Here is a 13,930-nt window from a genome sequence, read left to right on the forward strand (position 1 = left end):
ATTGATACATTATTTATCCTTCCTAGAAAATTAGAAGATAAACTTTTAGAAATATTATGATCTGTTTTGGTTTAGGTAGCTATCATGCTACACTTAAAAAAAGCCATAAATCCGACTTCTTAATATCTGATCTTTTGGTTTATGTTATTCGAAAAGAATCTGTTTTTAATATTTAATGCTCATTTCTAGAATACATTAATAATGTTGAGTATGGCTGTGGTGTCATGTGTCTTTAATCTCAAATGCTTATGGATTTCTGTGAGTTTAAAGTCAGCCTTGTCTATACAGGGAGTTCCAGGCCAAGCAGGGCTGCATAGTGTGACCCTATCTCAAAACAAAAGTGTGGGGACAGAGAGTTCTCTGCAATTAAGAGCACTTGTTGTTCTCACTGAGGACCTGGGTTTGCTTCCCAGCACTCCTATGGCGACTTAAAAATATTCATATCTCTGATTCCAGGCGTTCCAACAGGCATGAGTGTGGTGCAGATACGTGCATGGCAGCAAAAACATTCATATACGTAAGGTAAAATGGCTAGGTCTAAAGAAACTTAAGCTTGAGTATATCCATTGCCATATACAAGAACAAAGCTACTCTCGCAAAGTCTTACATTCAAAGCTTAACTGCCAGCACATCCTGTTGTAGTCTAATGATAAATGTGCTCAGTAGTCTTTCTTTATTTTTTAAATAAAGCTACTCTCGCAAAGTCTTACATTCAAAGCTTAACTGCCAGCACATCCTGTTGTAGTCTAATGATAAATGTGCTCAGTAGTCTTTCTTTATTTTTTAAATAAAGCTACTCTCGCAAAGTCTTACATTCAAAGCTTAACTGCCAGCACATCCTGTTGTAGTCTAATGATAAATGTGCTCAGTAGTCTTTCTTTATTTTTTAATTTGAGACAGGAACTTTCTATGTAGTCCTGCTGTTCTGGCACTCAGTTTATTGATCAAGCGAGACTGAACTTTGTGAGTTGAGAGTCTGGCTTGATCAATAAACTGAGTGGTTCATGGTTGACTAAAACCTTGTTCCATGGCACATTATTGTAAATGGAAGCTGTATCCTATGTTTATAGATTAGAGTATTAAAAATTAATAACCTATACTACCTTAACCTCTACAGATTCTAGGAAAATTCTATACCAGTAGTTCTCAGTCTGTGGGTCGCACATGACCTCATTTTGGTTAAATGACCCTTTCACAGAGGTCTCATATCAGATATCCTGTATATTATGTATTTATATTATGATTTGTAACAGTAGCCAAATTATGGTTATGAAGTGTAAACAAAAATAATTTTATGATTGGAGTCATCACACCATGAGGAACTTTATTAAAATGTCACAGCATTAAGAAGGTTGAGACCCACTGTTCTGTACAATGATATTTTTCACAGATACAGAAAAATCCTAAAGTCTGTATACAACTACTTAAACCCCTAAATATCTAAAACTGTCTTGATCAACAGGAACAAAACTGGAGATCTCTGAACCAAAATATATTACAGCTTGGAATAGTGGCACAACTCATAAGTCCAGCACTCAGAAGGCTAAGGCAGCATTGCCAGCTCTGGGCCAGATTGGTCTACATAATGTGACCCTGGGCTGAGGATTAGTGGGAATACCACAGACAAACTAATGAAAAAGTTGGTTTCATTTTTGACAGTTACCAGAGTTACATGGTTGGAAAAGGACAATCTCTTCAGTGAATGGTATTGGCTCAACAGAATATCTGCATGTAGAAGAAGCAAATGCATGGCCTCACATCCTGTGCACAAATAAACTGAAGTGTGTTTACTATTTAAACATAAGACTTGAAAGCTACCAGAAGAAAACACAGGGAAAACCTTTATGACATTGACCTAGGTGGTGATACTTGAGATATGATTCCAAAAGCAAAAATTCACATGTGAGATTATAGAATATTAAAAAGCTTCTGCGTAGGAAATGAAAGAAACTGCAGAATTAAGAAATAACCTACAAAAGGGAGAAATATTTACACTTTATATATCTGATAAATTAATATCTATAATATATATCAGACTCAAAGAACTCAGAAAATAACTGTTTTTAAAAAGTGTTAGTGTCCTTACCTAGTGTGTTCTGAACCCTTGGATTCCTAGCACTGAATAATGAATCATTAAACCTGAATATACATTTTATCCAAAGAAGATACAAATAGCTAGTAAATATGTGAAAAAAAGTGTTCAATGTCACAGATTATCAGGGAAATGCAAATTAAAAATACACTGAAATATTTCACAATATTGTCAGTAACCATAATTGGCAAATGTGTATAGAAAAAGAAATATGCTCACTCCATTCCTGAGAATGTAGGTTAGTATAGCCGTTATTGAACATACTGTGAGTATCTGGAAACAATTAATACAATTCATGATGCAGTAGTCCATTGTTGGTATATATCCAAAAGCAATAGGATAAATATGCCTTATAGAAAAAGAAATATGCTCACTCCATTCCTGAGAATGTAGGTTAGTGTAGCCATTATTGAACACACTGTGAGTATCTTGAAACAATTAATACAATTTATGATGCAGTAATCCCATTGTTGGGTATATATCCAAAGCAATAGGATAAATATGCCAAGGAGGTAACTTTTTGCTCATGTTATTTGCAGCATTGTGCATGCTGTCAAGGTATAGAATCAACTTAAGTGTCCTCCTACAGAAAAATGGATCAAAATTGTATTCTTTGTATTTAACAGAATACCATTCAACTTTAAAGAAATAGGAAATCCTGTCACTAGCAGCAGCATTGGTGAACCTAACTACTAAGTAAAACAATTAAGTCACATAAAGACAAACACTGCAGGTTACCCGACACCCACTGGACTTTGTGAGCACCCACTCTCATGAGCATATGAATATATGCACATAACTTAAGAATACTAAAAACCTTTAATGTACATAAATTCTTCATGGTCATAGATACTAGAATCCTTAATCAAATATTGAACAAATCACACTCTAGAATAAAAAAATGTTTCATGGTTGAAAATTTCATTTTTATTTAAATGTATTTAGTACTTATAAAATTCTGAAAAATGAAAACTCAGGATGTTATGAAAAGATTCATTGTTGACAAAATTCAACAATCACTGAGTTAAAAAAAAGTTTTCAGAGTAGTTGTGTAAAAAAAAAAAAGGACTTCTTCAAGGCCATCAGTAGCAATTCACAATGGCTTATACAGCCCTAACATACTAACTTTTTCGATGGATAATTCTTCATTATAGTTCAGAAAGCTATATATCAGTTCTTTTCCTTTTGATCTATAGATTCAGTTTAATCCCAGTTTGGTAAATGGTTTTTGTTTTGTTTTGTTTTTGTAGACAAAGTGATTCTAAGGTTTATATGACTAGGCAAAGTAATTAGAATAAGTCAGTTGGTGTTTTATGGGAAAATCAAAACTGGAGATTCAGTCTATCTGATTTCAGAATTTAGTATCATGACAGTAGCATTCAGTGAGCCAATAAAATCTTACACACAGAGCTGGGCGGTGGTGGCGCACGCCTTTAATCCCAGCACTCGGGAGGCAAAGGCAGGCAGATCTCTGTGAGTTCGAGGCCGGGCTGGACCGACAGCCTCCAAAACAATACAGAGAAACCCTGTCTCATAAAACCAAAACCAAACAAACAAACAAAAATCTTACACACAGATCAAATGAATGGAATAAGAATTCATAAATTAACCCATTAAAAATCTTGATTTTTGTTTTTTGTTTATGCATGTGCAGGCCATTCAGTTGAGAAATTAACAGATAATGCTAGAACAATGAATATTCATGAGGAAAATTTAAAAAGAATTTAACGATCAGTGTGGTGATGCACACTTTTAATCCCAGCACTTGGGAGACAGAAGCAGGCAGATCTCTGAGTTGCAGGTCGGCCTGGTCTGTAGAGTGAGTTCCAGGTCAGCTAGGGCTACACAGCAAAAAAGGAGTGTAGATCCATAGCTAGCACTATCTTTTTCAAATACACATATATGCACACACACACACACACACACACACACACACACACACACACACACACACACACCCATCCATCCACCCATCTATCATCTGTCTACCATCTATCTCAAATAATGTAAAGTGAAAAAAGTTTAAAACTCAAATTAGCATATTTATAATGTCCAGTATAACAGAATTACAACCTGTGAGCAAAACAAGTGAGAAAATATATTGTACTTTATAACAGTAACAACAGCAACCACATAACCCCAAGAAAGCCCTTTTGTCTCTGAAACAGCCAAGTTAAAACAGTGAGGCAAATCACAGAGCAGGGAAACATGAACAAACTAGGTATTTGAAGAAGGGTTTATATTCAGAGTACCCAGAAACCTAATAGTCGCCAGTACATACACAATGACTACAACAAAATTTAAATTTATGAAATGGAAATAAGCAAAAGTAAACCATTTATATAAACCAGTAAATAAAATTGTGCATGAAAGTGTCAAAATGACCAAATGAAAAGCTCAATTAAAAATACGTGAGTTGAGCAGACAATACACACACGCACACACACACACACACACACGCACACACACACACACACACACACACACACACACACACACCAGCTATGTAAGCAGCCTGTAACTATGTGAAAAAGATGCTGTTGAAACTATTATTAGAGAAATAAACTTGGTCTGAGGACATGGGGCACACGCCTTTAATCCCAGCACTCAGGAGGCAGAGACAAGTGGATCTCTGAGGCCGTTTTGGTCTACAGAGTGAGTTCTAGACAGCCAAGGCTGTGTAGAGAGGACCTGTTTCAAAAACAAACCTTTGTTCTGAGGTTGGCTCAGGACGTACAGTCTTTCAGCAGAAATCTGTTTAGGAAAATGAGTACTACAAAGAAGGAATGGGCTGTGACAGTGGTTAACAGTTCACTATGTTCAGAATTGTAGATTCTAATAAGGTTTTCATGAATATTATTAAAGTGAATGACATATCTATGGGGTGGTGATAGACTATCTCTCCATTTAAGACATTCTTTTGGGTCCTCTTGAAAAGTACACAACGAGGGTTCTGAAACCACAATTTAAAGGAAATACTGAATCTGAGGTCTTTCGGGGCCACCGACTTCAGGAGGGCATGTGTGGGGAAATGCCCTGGCACTTTAGGGTTTTGGTGTAGAGCGAACACCTGTTTGTAGTCCCAAGAATGTTGAACCACATAGGAACATTCTGACTGTTGGAAAGCACAGCTACTGAGATAGATCTGTGTTTTGTTGGTAGCTCATGTCTAACTCCTTCTGAGACTATTGAAGGTCTCAGGACTGATCTTACAACTGTCTGTTGGTTAAGACATTTTCTGATGTTGAAAAACTGACATTTTACATGGAAGACTTGAGTCTGAGTTTTATGATGGACTCCCAGGGTCCACAAACAGGGAACAGAACTTAAGCCAACTCTAAGGATTCCCTCTCCCAGCTGCATTCTCTACCTTCTACCTAACACAACCATGGCAAGCTTCCTCTGCACACTTAGCAAATTTTGAGAGTACATGGAGAGAAGCTGGAGTGCATTGTTGAGGGCATAAAATACTATACAGCCTTTTAAAGAAAACTTGTGAATGTTTTATAAGGATAAATATGCTTTTATTTCCCAGAAATCCTGGGCCTTTACTCAAGAGACAGAAAACCTATTTTTACGTAAAATATATTAGAGCAGCTTTATTTATATTTGTCCAAAACTAGAAGCAACTCAGATATCGCCAACATGATAAATAGCTATGATATACAATGAAAAAACTCAGTAATAGAAAGAAAATATATTTCTATTTACAACATGTATGAATATCAAATGAATTATGATACATATGTAAAGCAAAATAATGAAAATTTAGATAGTGTATTTTCCATTCATATGACATTTTGGAAAAGGCTACACTACTGTTTAAGTCTAGAGCAGTGGGTACAGGTTGGCAGGTGGTTTACATAGCATCAACATGCTGGAGGGTTTTTGGGTGATGGAATTGGCATGTGTCTTTTGTTTATAGTATGCATCTTCTGTGTTTACCAAATTTGATACAAATGTCTAGTAACAATGAATTTATTAAAAAACAAGTTTATAATTCCCTCAAGGGATGGTCCTGAGTTTTCATTATAATACTTGGAATTTAATTCCTTGACCCTCAGTTTCTTTAGAAGGCTATATAATTCGTCACAGAGCGCAGTAGAATAAATCCCAGGGACCATCCATTTACTGTTCTCTTCATGTTTTTCTTGGCTAGATGTTACTTGTTTCATCTATTTAGAAATGAGTCATAACCTGACGTCTCTATTCTTTCTCTGGGGCAGATGCCTTAACTTTGTTACTTTGCATGTACTTTCTGGTTTTTCTTTCCATTTTAAAGTCCTCTTACATTGTTGTACACACATTCATGAACTATTCTTTTTATCCCATTTATTCTGGTTATTCAGCAGCCCATCCGTCTTAGTTAGGATTTTTATTGCTGTGAAGAGACCTGACCGTGGCAACTCTTAAAAGGGAAAGCATTTAATTGGAGTGGCTTACAGTTTCAGAGATTTAGTTCATTATCATCATCTTGAGACATGGTGGGCATTCAGGCAGACATGTTGCAGGAGAAGGAGCTGAGAGTTCTAATCTTGATCAACAGGCAACAGGAAATGAACTGTGTATCACACTGAGTGTAGGTTGAGCAAAGGAGACCTTCAAAGCCCACCCCCACAGTGACACACTTCCTCTAACAAGCCACACCTACTCCAACAAAGCCACACCTCCTAATAGTGCCACTCCATTTGGTTCCATTTTCTTTCAGACCACCACACCATTCATTCTGGTTTTTCAGCAACCCATTCAGGAAGGATTTGGGTTACAAAGATTAAAAAGGCATGCTATTTCTTGACACCTGGATTTAAAGGGTATAAAGAAAATGATTTAGCAATGGTGTGTGTCTGAGTCATGTCATTCTAAAAGTATTACTAATTGTGATGTAATGTAGTTAGTAATCTCTGCTTGGTTTGGGAAAAGTTTCAAATTGGAAAGAGGCTTAACAGTAGCTTAAAGAAAATGTAAATTAAAATTTTAATGCCACTTGTAACTTTGGTCATTAATGAGTTAGTAAGTAAGATAAAGAAAAATAACAAAGTGGTCAGAAACAGTCTCATAAAGTTCAACTGGGTGATATGATGATTAAATTTATTAAAAGGTTATAGAATATAGTTAAGTGGAAAAGGTTCTGCAGCATTCTAAAGAGCTACAAAATAGTGCTAGCATACCACATATTAAAGGAAAAAACTAAGATGTGACATTTCATATCTTCTGAATTAATCTGCTCATTAATCTTACAAATATTGGACTTAATGACTCACATTCAATTGAGGATTTTCATTGATCCATAACATTCCCTTGGTTGCACTGTGTACAGCTAATCTTTTCTTTGTCCTTAAGCTACCACACTGGTCTTAGCCCCTTTGCCTTTCTGACCATACCAGGCACATTCTGTCACAGAATGAGATTGCCTGGCTTTCCCTGTGTAGGGGCCTTTAGTCTACAAATGGTCAGCTCCACAAATTACTTGAAAACTACTCAGTGAGGTCTACTCCATTCACAATATTTCAAAGTACGAATCTTCTTTCTGTCTCTTACAATCCCCCTACACTCCTGACATCTTTTTTTATCCTCTGCGTTATTTTTAAGTCTATCTAATATATTGAATAATTTACTCATTATTATTTATTGTCCTTTTTCAGGACCGATAACTTTATTTCACTCGATACATTCCAAGTATCTGTTACGTTGAGGTGGTGGATATTCAGTGAAAATTTGTAAATTGAATATTTAATGCAGAAACAATAATTTCTACCCCACCCCCAATACCATTTGGATTCAGACACTTAGAAAGAGCTAAAACTCTTATGATTTGACACTGCATAATTTCTGTAATTCAGCTGAACTGTTCTGATACCTAAACTTTGGCTTCAACCTCAAAGTGCTTCCTGACTTAGATGGTAAATAGTCACCTCCCTATGAGGCCATCTTTTGAAGTGAGTATAAACACTCTTAGAAACAATAGGTAAAGATAAACCTGTCCATTTGGCTTTTGAGTTTTCTTTGTTCATTTCTGAAGGCTTTCCAACTTTTGATTCCTGATTTGCACACAAAATGAGACTTGAATTGTTTCTGTGGTAACATGAACACAAGTCATCCAATAAGAGCCTATAGACTCAGGCCAAAACATGATACCAGAGATAAGAAACTGCACCATTTGCCAGAATTTGGTGTTCAGACAATGGACAAGGTCACTCTGAGAAATGCCCTTTTAAGTTAAACGCTTGGAAATTTAAGAAAGTCTCAGCAGATTTTTAAGTAAAAAAATAATTTCTGAAGCATAGGGTTTTGTGTTCTATGGAAAATTTGATTTACTGTCTTAAATCTTACAGAAAATAAAATAACTGTTAATGTGTCTTAGTAAATTTAAGGTTTAGTTGTTTAACTGTAGATTCAAAGAATAGAAACTTGTCTTTAAGCCGAATATAGATAAAAAAGTTAGTCACTAGGAAAAAGTCACCAGATTTCTCTGCTTTACACATATTGTTTTCAGTGTTTTAATGCTTTCTTTATTCTTTAGTGTATAACCCCTGTCATTTCTTGTTTTTCTAAAGCCTTTTGAATAGACTCTGTCATATAGACTGCCTGAATTTCCTTTAAAAGTAGAAGATGGAAAAGTAAGGGGGGGAGGACAAAAGCTTATCCTGATTCTTAACCTTTTTCTGTATATACCTTCATTTTTGGCGGTACCATCTCTGCTTTGCCTCCCCCCCTTTCATAAAACAGGTACATCATTCAAATATGTTGTAATAGTATGAAATGTCCAGATCACTAAACATAATTACAAATTACAGTGTTGCATATTTATCACCATAATTCATGACATAAAATATGCTGTTTTGACTAAAGTGTATTTTTTATTGGATTTTAGCATACTTGCCGTTATGCAACTGCCACTGATACCTACCTCCAGAACATTTTTATCAGCCCTAAAAACAGCTCCTCCCCATTAATTATCTTTTTCCACCTTCATCCATTCCCTGCCAACCTTTAAAATACTGTCTATGAAAATGTATTTATTTATTCTGGACATTTCATAAAATGTGACCTTTTGAATTTAAAGGTTTTGTGTATAATTTCTTTGACTTAGCACAGTTGTTTTCAAACCATGTTATTGTAGATCAGTACTACACTCATTTTTATGACTGAATGATGGTCCATTATTTGGATATACTCCCTTTTATGTATCATTCATTAGTTAATGGATATTCTCACTGTTTATGTATTTTTGTTAATTATAAATTATGCTGTTAGATGCATCCATGTACAAGTTCTTGGTTCTGCATGTTTTATATTCTTGTGAGTATTATTTCCATTTTATTTTATTTTGACAAGTATATAATATTTATTTTGTGCTCTTTTAAGATTTTCCTTTCCACAGACATACTGTGTGTCAGTGAAATGTATTTTTATGTAGTACTTTAATTTCTTCAAAGTTATTTCCTAATAACAATAGCTAATGAATTGTGGTTATTGAAAACAGTGTTTATAAAATTTGCGTTTTGTATGTCATCAAATTAGTTATCAAAAGGTTTTTATCAACAATAATGTATGTGATGGGCATTTTCTGATATCTCATTTCATTGTTACTATTAATATTTAACTTTTTATTTCATGGAGAATAAATATTTATATAGAATTGAAAGTCTAAAATTCTAAAACAGAGCCCCTGCATTTAAGGACTTGCTTTTGTTTGAATCATGTGATTGTTGTAGTACTAACAATACTGCATTGTGGGCTGAGGGTGATGAAAAGCAAAAACTGGGAGAATTTATCATTAACTCATGGTCTCTAATAGTAGTACTTCATGTTTATGTTTATTTATTTATAGCCTTTTGAGTTTTGACCAAAGGAATTGGAAATTTCCAGCTTAACCTGTAAATTACTTGCATAAAGTAATTTCAGTTTAATAATCATCAAAAGGTCATATTTATTAGCTTGTAAATTTTATTATATAAACTTAGTAACAGTTTTGGTTACTTTATTGCTCTAATATTTCCTCTTATAATAAATATTTCTTATTTTGTAAAATAGAAAGGATTGTAAACTGCAGGAGACTGTTCATGTTTGGAGGGTATCCTAATCTGAATTCTCTATTTTTCTGGTTTTCTAATCTTAGTGAGGTGCTTATCTTGAATTATTGGTAAATTATTGTTATCTATTTCTCTTAAAAATAGAAATCACAGCAAGGCACTCTACCAGAGGACTTAGTGATAAGTTCTCACTGTAATCTGTTACCTGATTTTTTTGTACCATGATGGAATAGTTAGAGTTTGTAGTGTCTGTTATGTTTCCATATATACTATACTTTAAATTGCTGAATTTCTCTTCACAGTTTTATTGATACTTTGCATAAAACTAAAATGACTGTATGTTCAGTTATATTGGATATAATTTAGAATTGTTTTGATCATACTCTTATTCATGAATTAAAATACTTTAATTTTAAGGAAAGTATTACTAATTTCTAGCCATTAATAGCTGAGTATTATATATTTATTTACCCAGTTGTCATTGTTTATGTATTCTAATTTCTACTTTATTAAAATCATATACTTATTTGTTGTAAAGAAATTTTTATTTAAAAATTCAAGAACATTTGCATGATTTAGGTATTCACAATTTTTAAATTGTTGGGTCTACAAACACTTCTCTTCATAACAATCTATAGATAACATGTTATTTTATTATATATATATTTACCAGGAAACGTCTAAAAGTTGATAAACACTTTCAAAAAAGTAACAAGATACAAAGATAACATAAAAATAAGTAGTTCTCATATATATTTGTATATACTGAAAAAGAAATCAGGGAAATATTACCATTCACAATAGCAACAACAGCAAAATCTTCAAATAACTTTAACCAAGTAATTAAAAGACTTGAATGGTAAAACCTTTAAGACACTGAAGAAAGAAATCATAGAAGGTACCAGAAGGTGGAATGATCTCCCTGATTTCAACATGTACAATGGGAAAAACATAGTACTGGCACACAAGCAGATATGTTAACCAGTGGGATTGAATTGAAGATCCAGATGTAAGTCTGCACAACTTACAGACACCTCATTTTTGATAAGCCAAAAATACACAGTATCACCAACAAATGGTGCTGGTCAAACTGGCTTGTTGCATGTAGAGGAATACAACTATATCTATATTTAACACAGTGAACAAAACTCCAAATTACAAAATCATTGACATAAAACCAGATACTCTGAATCTTATAAAAGAAAAAGTGGGGAATAGGCTTGAACTCATTAAAACAGGAGAGGACTTCCTGAACATGACAATGATAGCATAGGCACTAAGGCCAGCATCAATAAATGGCACTTCATGATGCTGAAAACATTTATATGTCAAAGAACACCATCATGGAGCAAAGTAACAGCCTACAGAGTATGAAAAGACCATTACCAATTATATATCTGCTGTATGGCTAGTATCTAACATATATAAATAGCTAAAAAACCTGAACATCAAGAAAACAGATTAACCAATTTAAAGATGAATTACAGAACTAAGCAGAGTTCTCAAAAGATGAAACACAAATGGCTGAGAAACACTTAAAAAAGAAACATTCAACATCCTTAGTCACTGGGAAAATGCAAATTAAAACAACTTTGAGATCTTATCTTATATCAGTCAGAATTTTCAAGATAAAACAAATGACAGCATATGCTGGAGGAGATGTGGGTATTGGGAACACTTAATCATTGCTGGTAGGAATGCAAACCTGTACAGTCATTATGGAAATCAGTGTGGTGACACCTCAGGAAGCTGGGAAATTGATCTTCCTCAAGATAAACTATTCCACTCTTTGGCATATTCCCAAGGGACACTGTCCCCTTTTATAGATATAATTTACTAATCCAAGTTCATTTCTACATTAATTATAATAACCAAAAATTGGAAACAACCTAAATGTCCATCAACTAATGAATAGATAATGAAAATGGGGTATGTTAGCCGGGCGTTGGTGGTGCATGCCTTTAATCCCAGCAGTCAAGAGGCAGAGGCAGAGGCAGGCTGATCTCTGTGAGTTCAAGACCAGCCTGGTCTACAGAGCGCGTTCTAGGACAGGCTCCAAAATAATACAGAGAAACCCTGTCTCGAAAAACAAAACAAAAAAAGAAAATGGGGTATGTTTATACAATGGGATATTATTGAGCAGTTGAAAAAAATGAAATTATTTCTCAGGTAAATGAATGGATCTAGAAAAAATAAACCTGATTGAGCTAACCCGTACCCAAAATACTGTGTTTCTTCTTGTATGTGAATACTAGGTTCTAAGCTTTCCATATGTGTGCTAGAATCTGAATAACCACAGAGGTGAGGAAAGGTGAGGTACCTGGGGAAGGAGAGATCTCCAGAGGAAGGGGAAACAGAATATAAGGCTACAGAGCTATAAAGGAGAACTAGAAGCAGAGGATTAAGTAAGGAGGGAGATGGCAGAGCAGGGTAAAGGAGGAAATATGTGGAAGAACAACTAACACCAAAGGTTATTGGAAAGAGCATAGCTTCTTGAGTTCTTTGTACGTTTTGGAAATCAGCCCTCTATCAGATGTGGGGTTGGTGAATATCTTTTCCCATTCTGTGGGCTGCTGTTTTGTCTTTCTGGCTGTGTCCTTTGCCTTACACAAGCCTCTCAGGTTCAGGAGGTCCCATTTATAAATTGTCAATCTCAGTGTCTGTGCTATTGGTGTTAAGTTCAGGAAGCGGTCTCCTGTGCCAGTTTGTTCAAGGGTACCTGCCACTTTCTCTTCTAAGAGGTTCAATATGGCTTGATTTATGTTGAGGTCCTTCATCCATTTGGATTTAAGTTTTGTGTGTGGCGATAGACATGGATCTATCTGCAGTCTTCTACATGCCAACATCCAGTCATGCCAGCACCATTTGTTGAAAATGCTTTCTTTTTTCCGTAGTATAATTTTAGCTTTGTCAAAAATCAGGTGTTCATAGGTGTTTGGATCCATATCAGGGTTTTTAATTTGATTCCATTGGTCTACCTGTCTAGTTTTGTGCCAATACCAAGCTGTTTTCAGGACTATTGTTCTATAATAGAGTTTGACGCCAGAGATGGTGAGGCCTCTGGAAGTTCCTTTATTGTACAGGGTTATTTTGGCTATCCTGGGTCTCTTGTTTTCCCATATAAAGTTAAATATTGTTCTTTCAAGGTCTGTGAAGAATTGTGCTGGTATTTTAATGGGGATTGCATTGAGTCTGTAGATTGCTTTCGGCAAGATATCCATGTTTACTATGTTGATACTACCTATCCAAAAACATGGGAGAGCTTTCCATTTTCTGTATCTTCTTTAAATTTCTTTATTTAAAGACTCAAAGTTCTTGTTATGCAGGTCTTTCACTTGTTTGGTCAGCATGGTCCCCCAGAAGAGTAGAAAGGGACAATATCTCATGAGCAAAGTGGGAGTATAGAGGGAAGGGAGCGGGAGTTAGGAGAAAGAGAAGGGGAGAAGAGGAGAGAAAAGGAGGACACCAGGGATTAGGAAGATTGAGTCAGGGGAAGAATAGAGGAGAGCAAGAAAAGACATACCATAATAGAGGGAGTCATTATAGGTTTAAAGAGAAATCTGGCACTAGGGAAATGTTCAGAGGTCTACAAGAATGACCCCAACTAAGAATCTAAGCAATAGTGAACTCTCCCTATAAGGAGGTTGTTGACTACCTTATATGCCATCCTAGAGCCTTCATCCAGTGGCTGATGGAAGCAGAAGCAGACACCCACGGCTAAACACTGAACTGAACTTCTGGAATCCAGTTGCAGAGAGGGAGGAGTGATGAGCAAAGGGTTCAAGACCAGGCTAGAGAAACCCAC

The 13,930-nt window shown here is 35.2% G+C and overlaps 2 protein-coding genes across 6 annotated transcripts in view; one reads left to right on the plus strand and one right to left on the minus strand.

Moving 5' to 3' along the window:
- Abcb1 (ATP binding cassette subfamily B member 1) overlaps positions 1-13,930 on the minus strand; it is a 145,258-nt gene that overhangs the window by 114,659 nt on the left and 16,669 nt on the right. The gene's annotated exons all lie outside the window — the stretch shown is intronic.
- Rundc3b (RUN domain containing 3B) overlaps positions 1-13,930 on the plus strand; it is a 144,196-nt gene that overhangs the window by 17,472 nt on the left and 112,794 nt on the right. The window lies entirely within an intron of this gene.

This window comes from Mesocricetus auratus, unplaced genomic scaffold, assembly GCF_017639785.1.
Source record: "Mesocricetus auratus isolate SY011 unplaced genomic scaffold, BCM_Maur_2.0 Super-Scaffold_100051, whole genome shotgun sequence".
Lineage (NCBI taxonomy): Eukaryota > Metazoa > Chordata > Mammalia > Rodentia > Cricetidae > Mesocricetus > Mesocricetus auratus.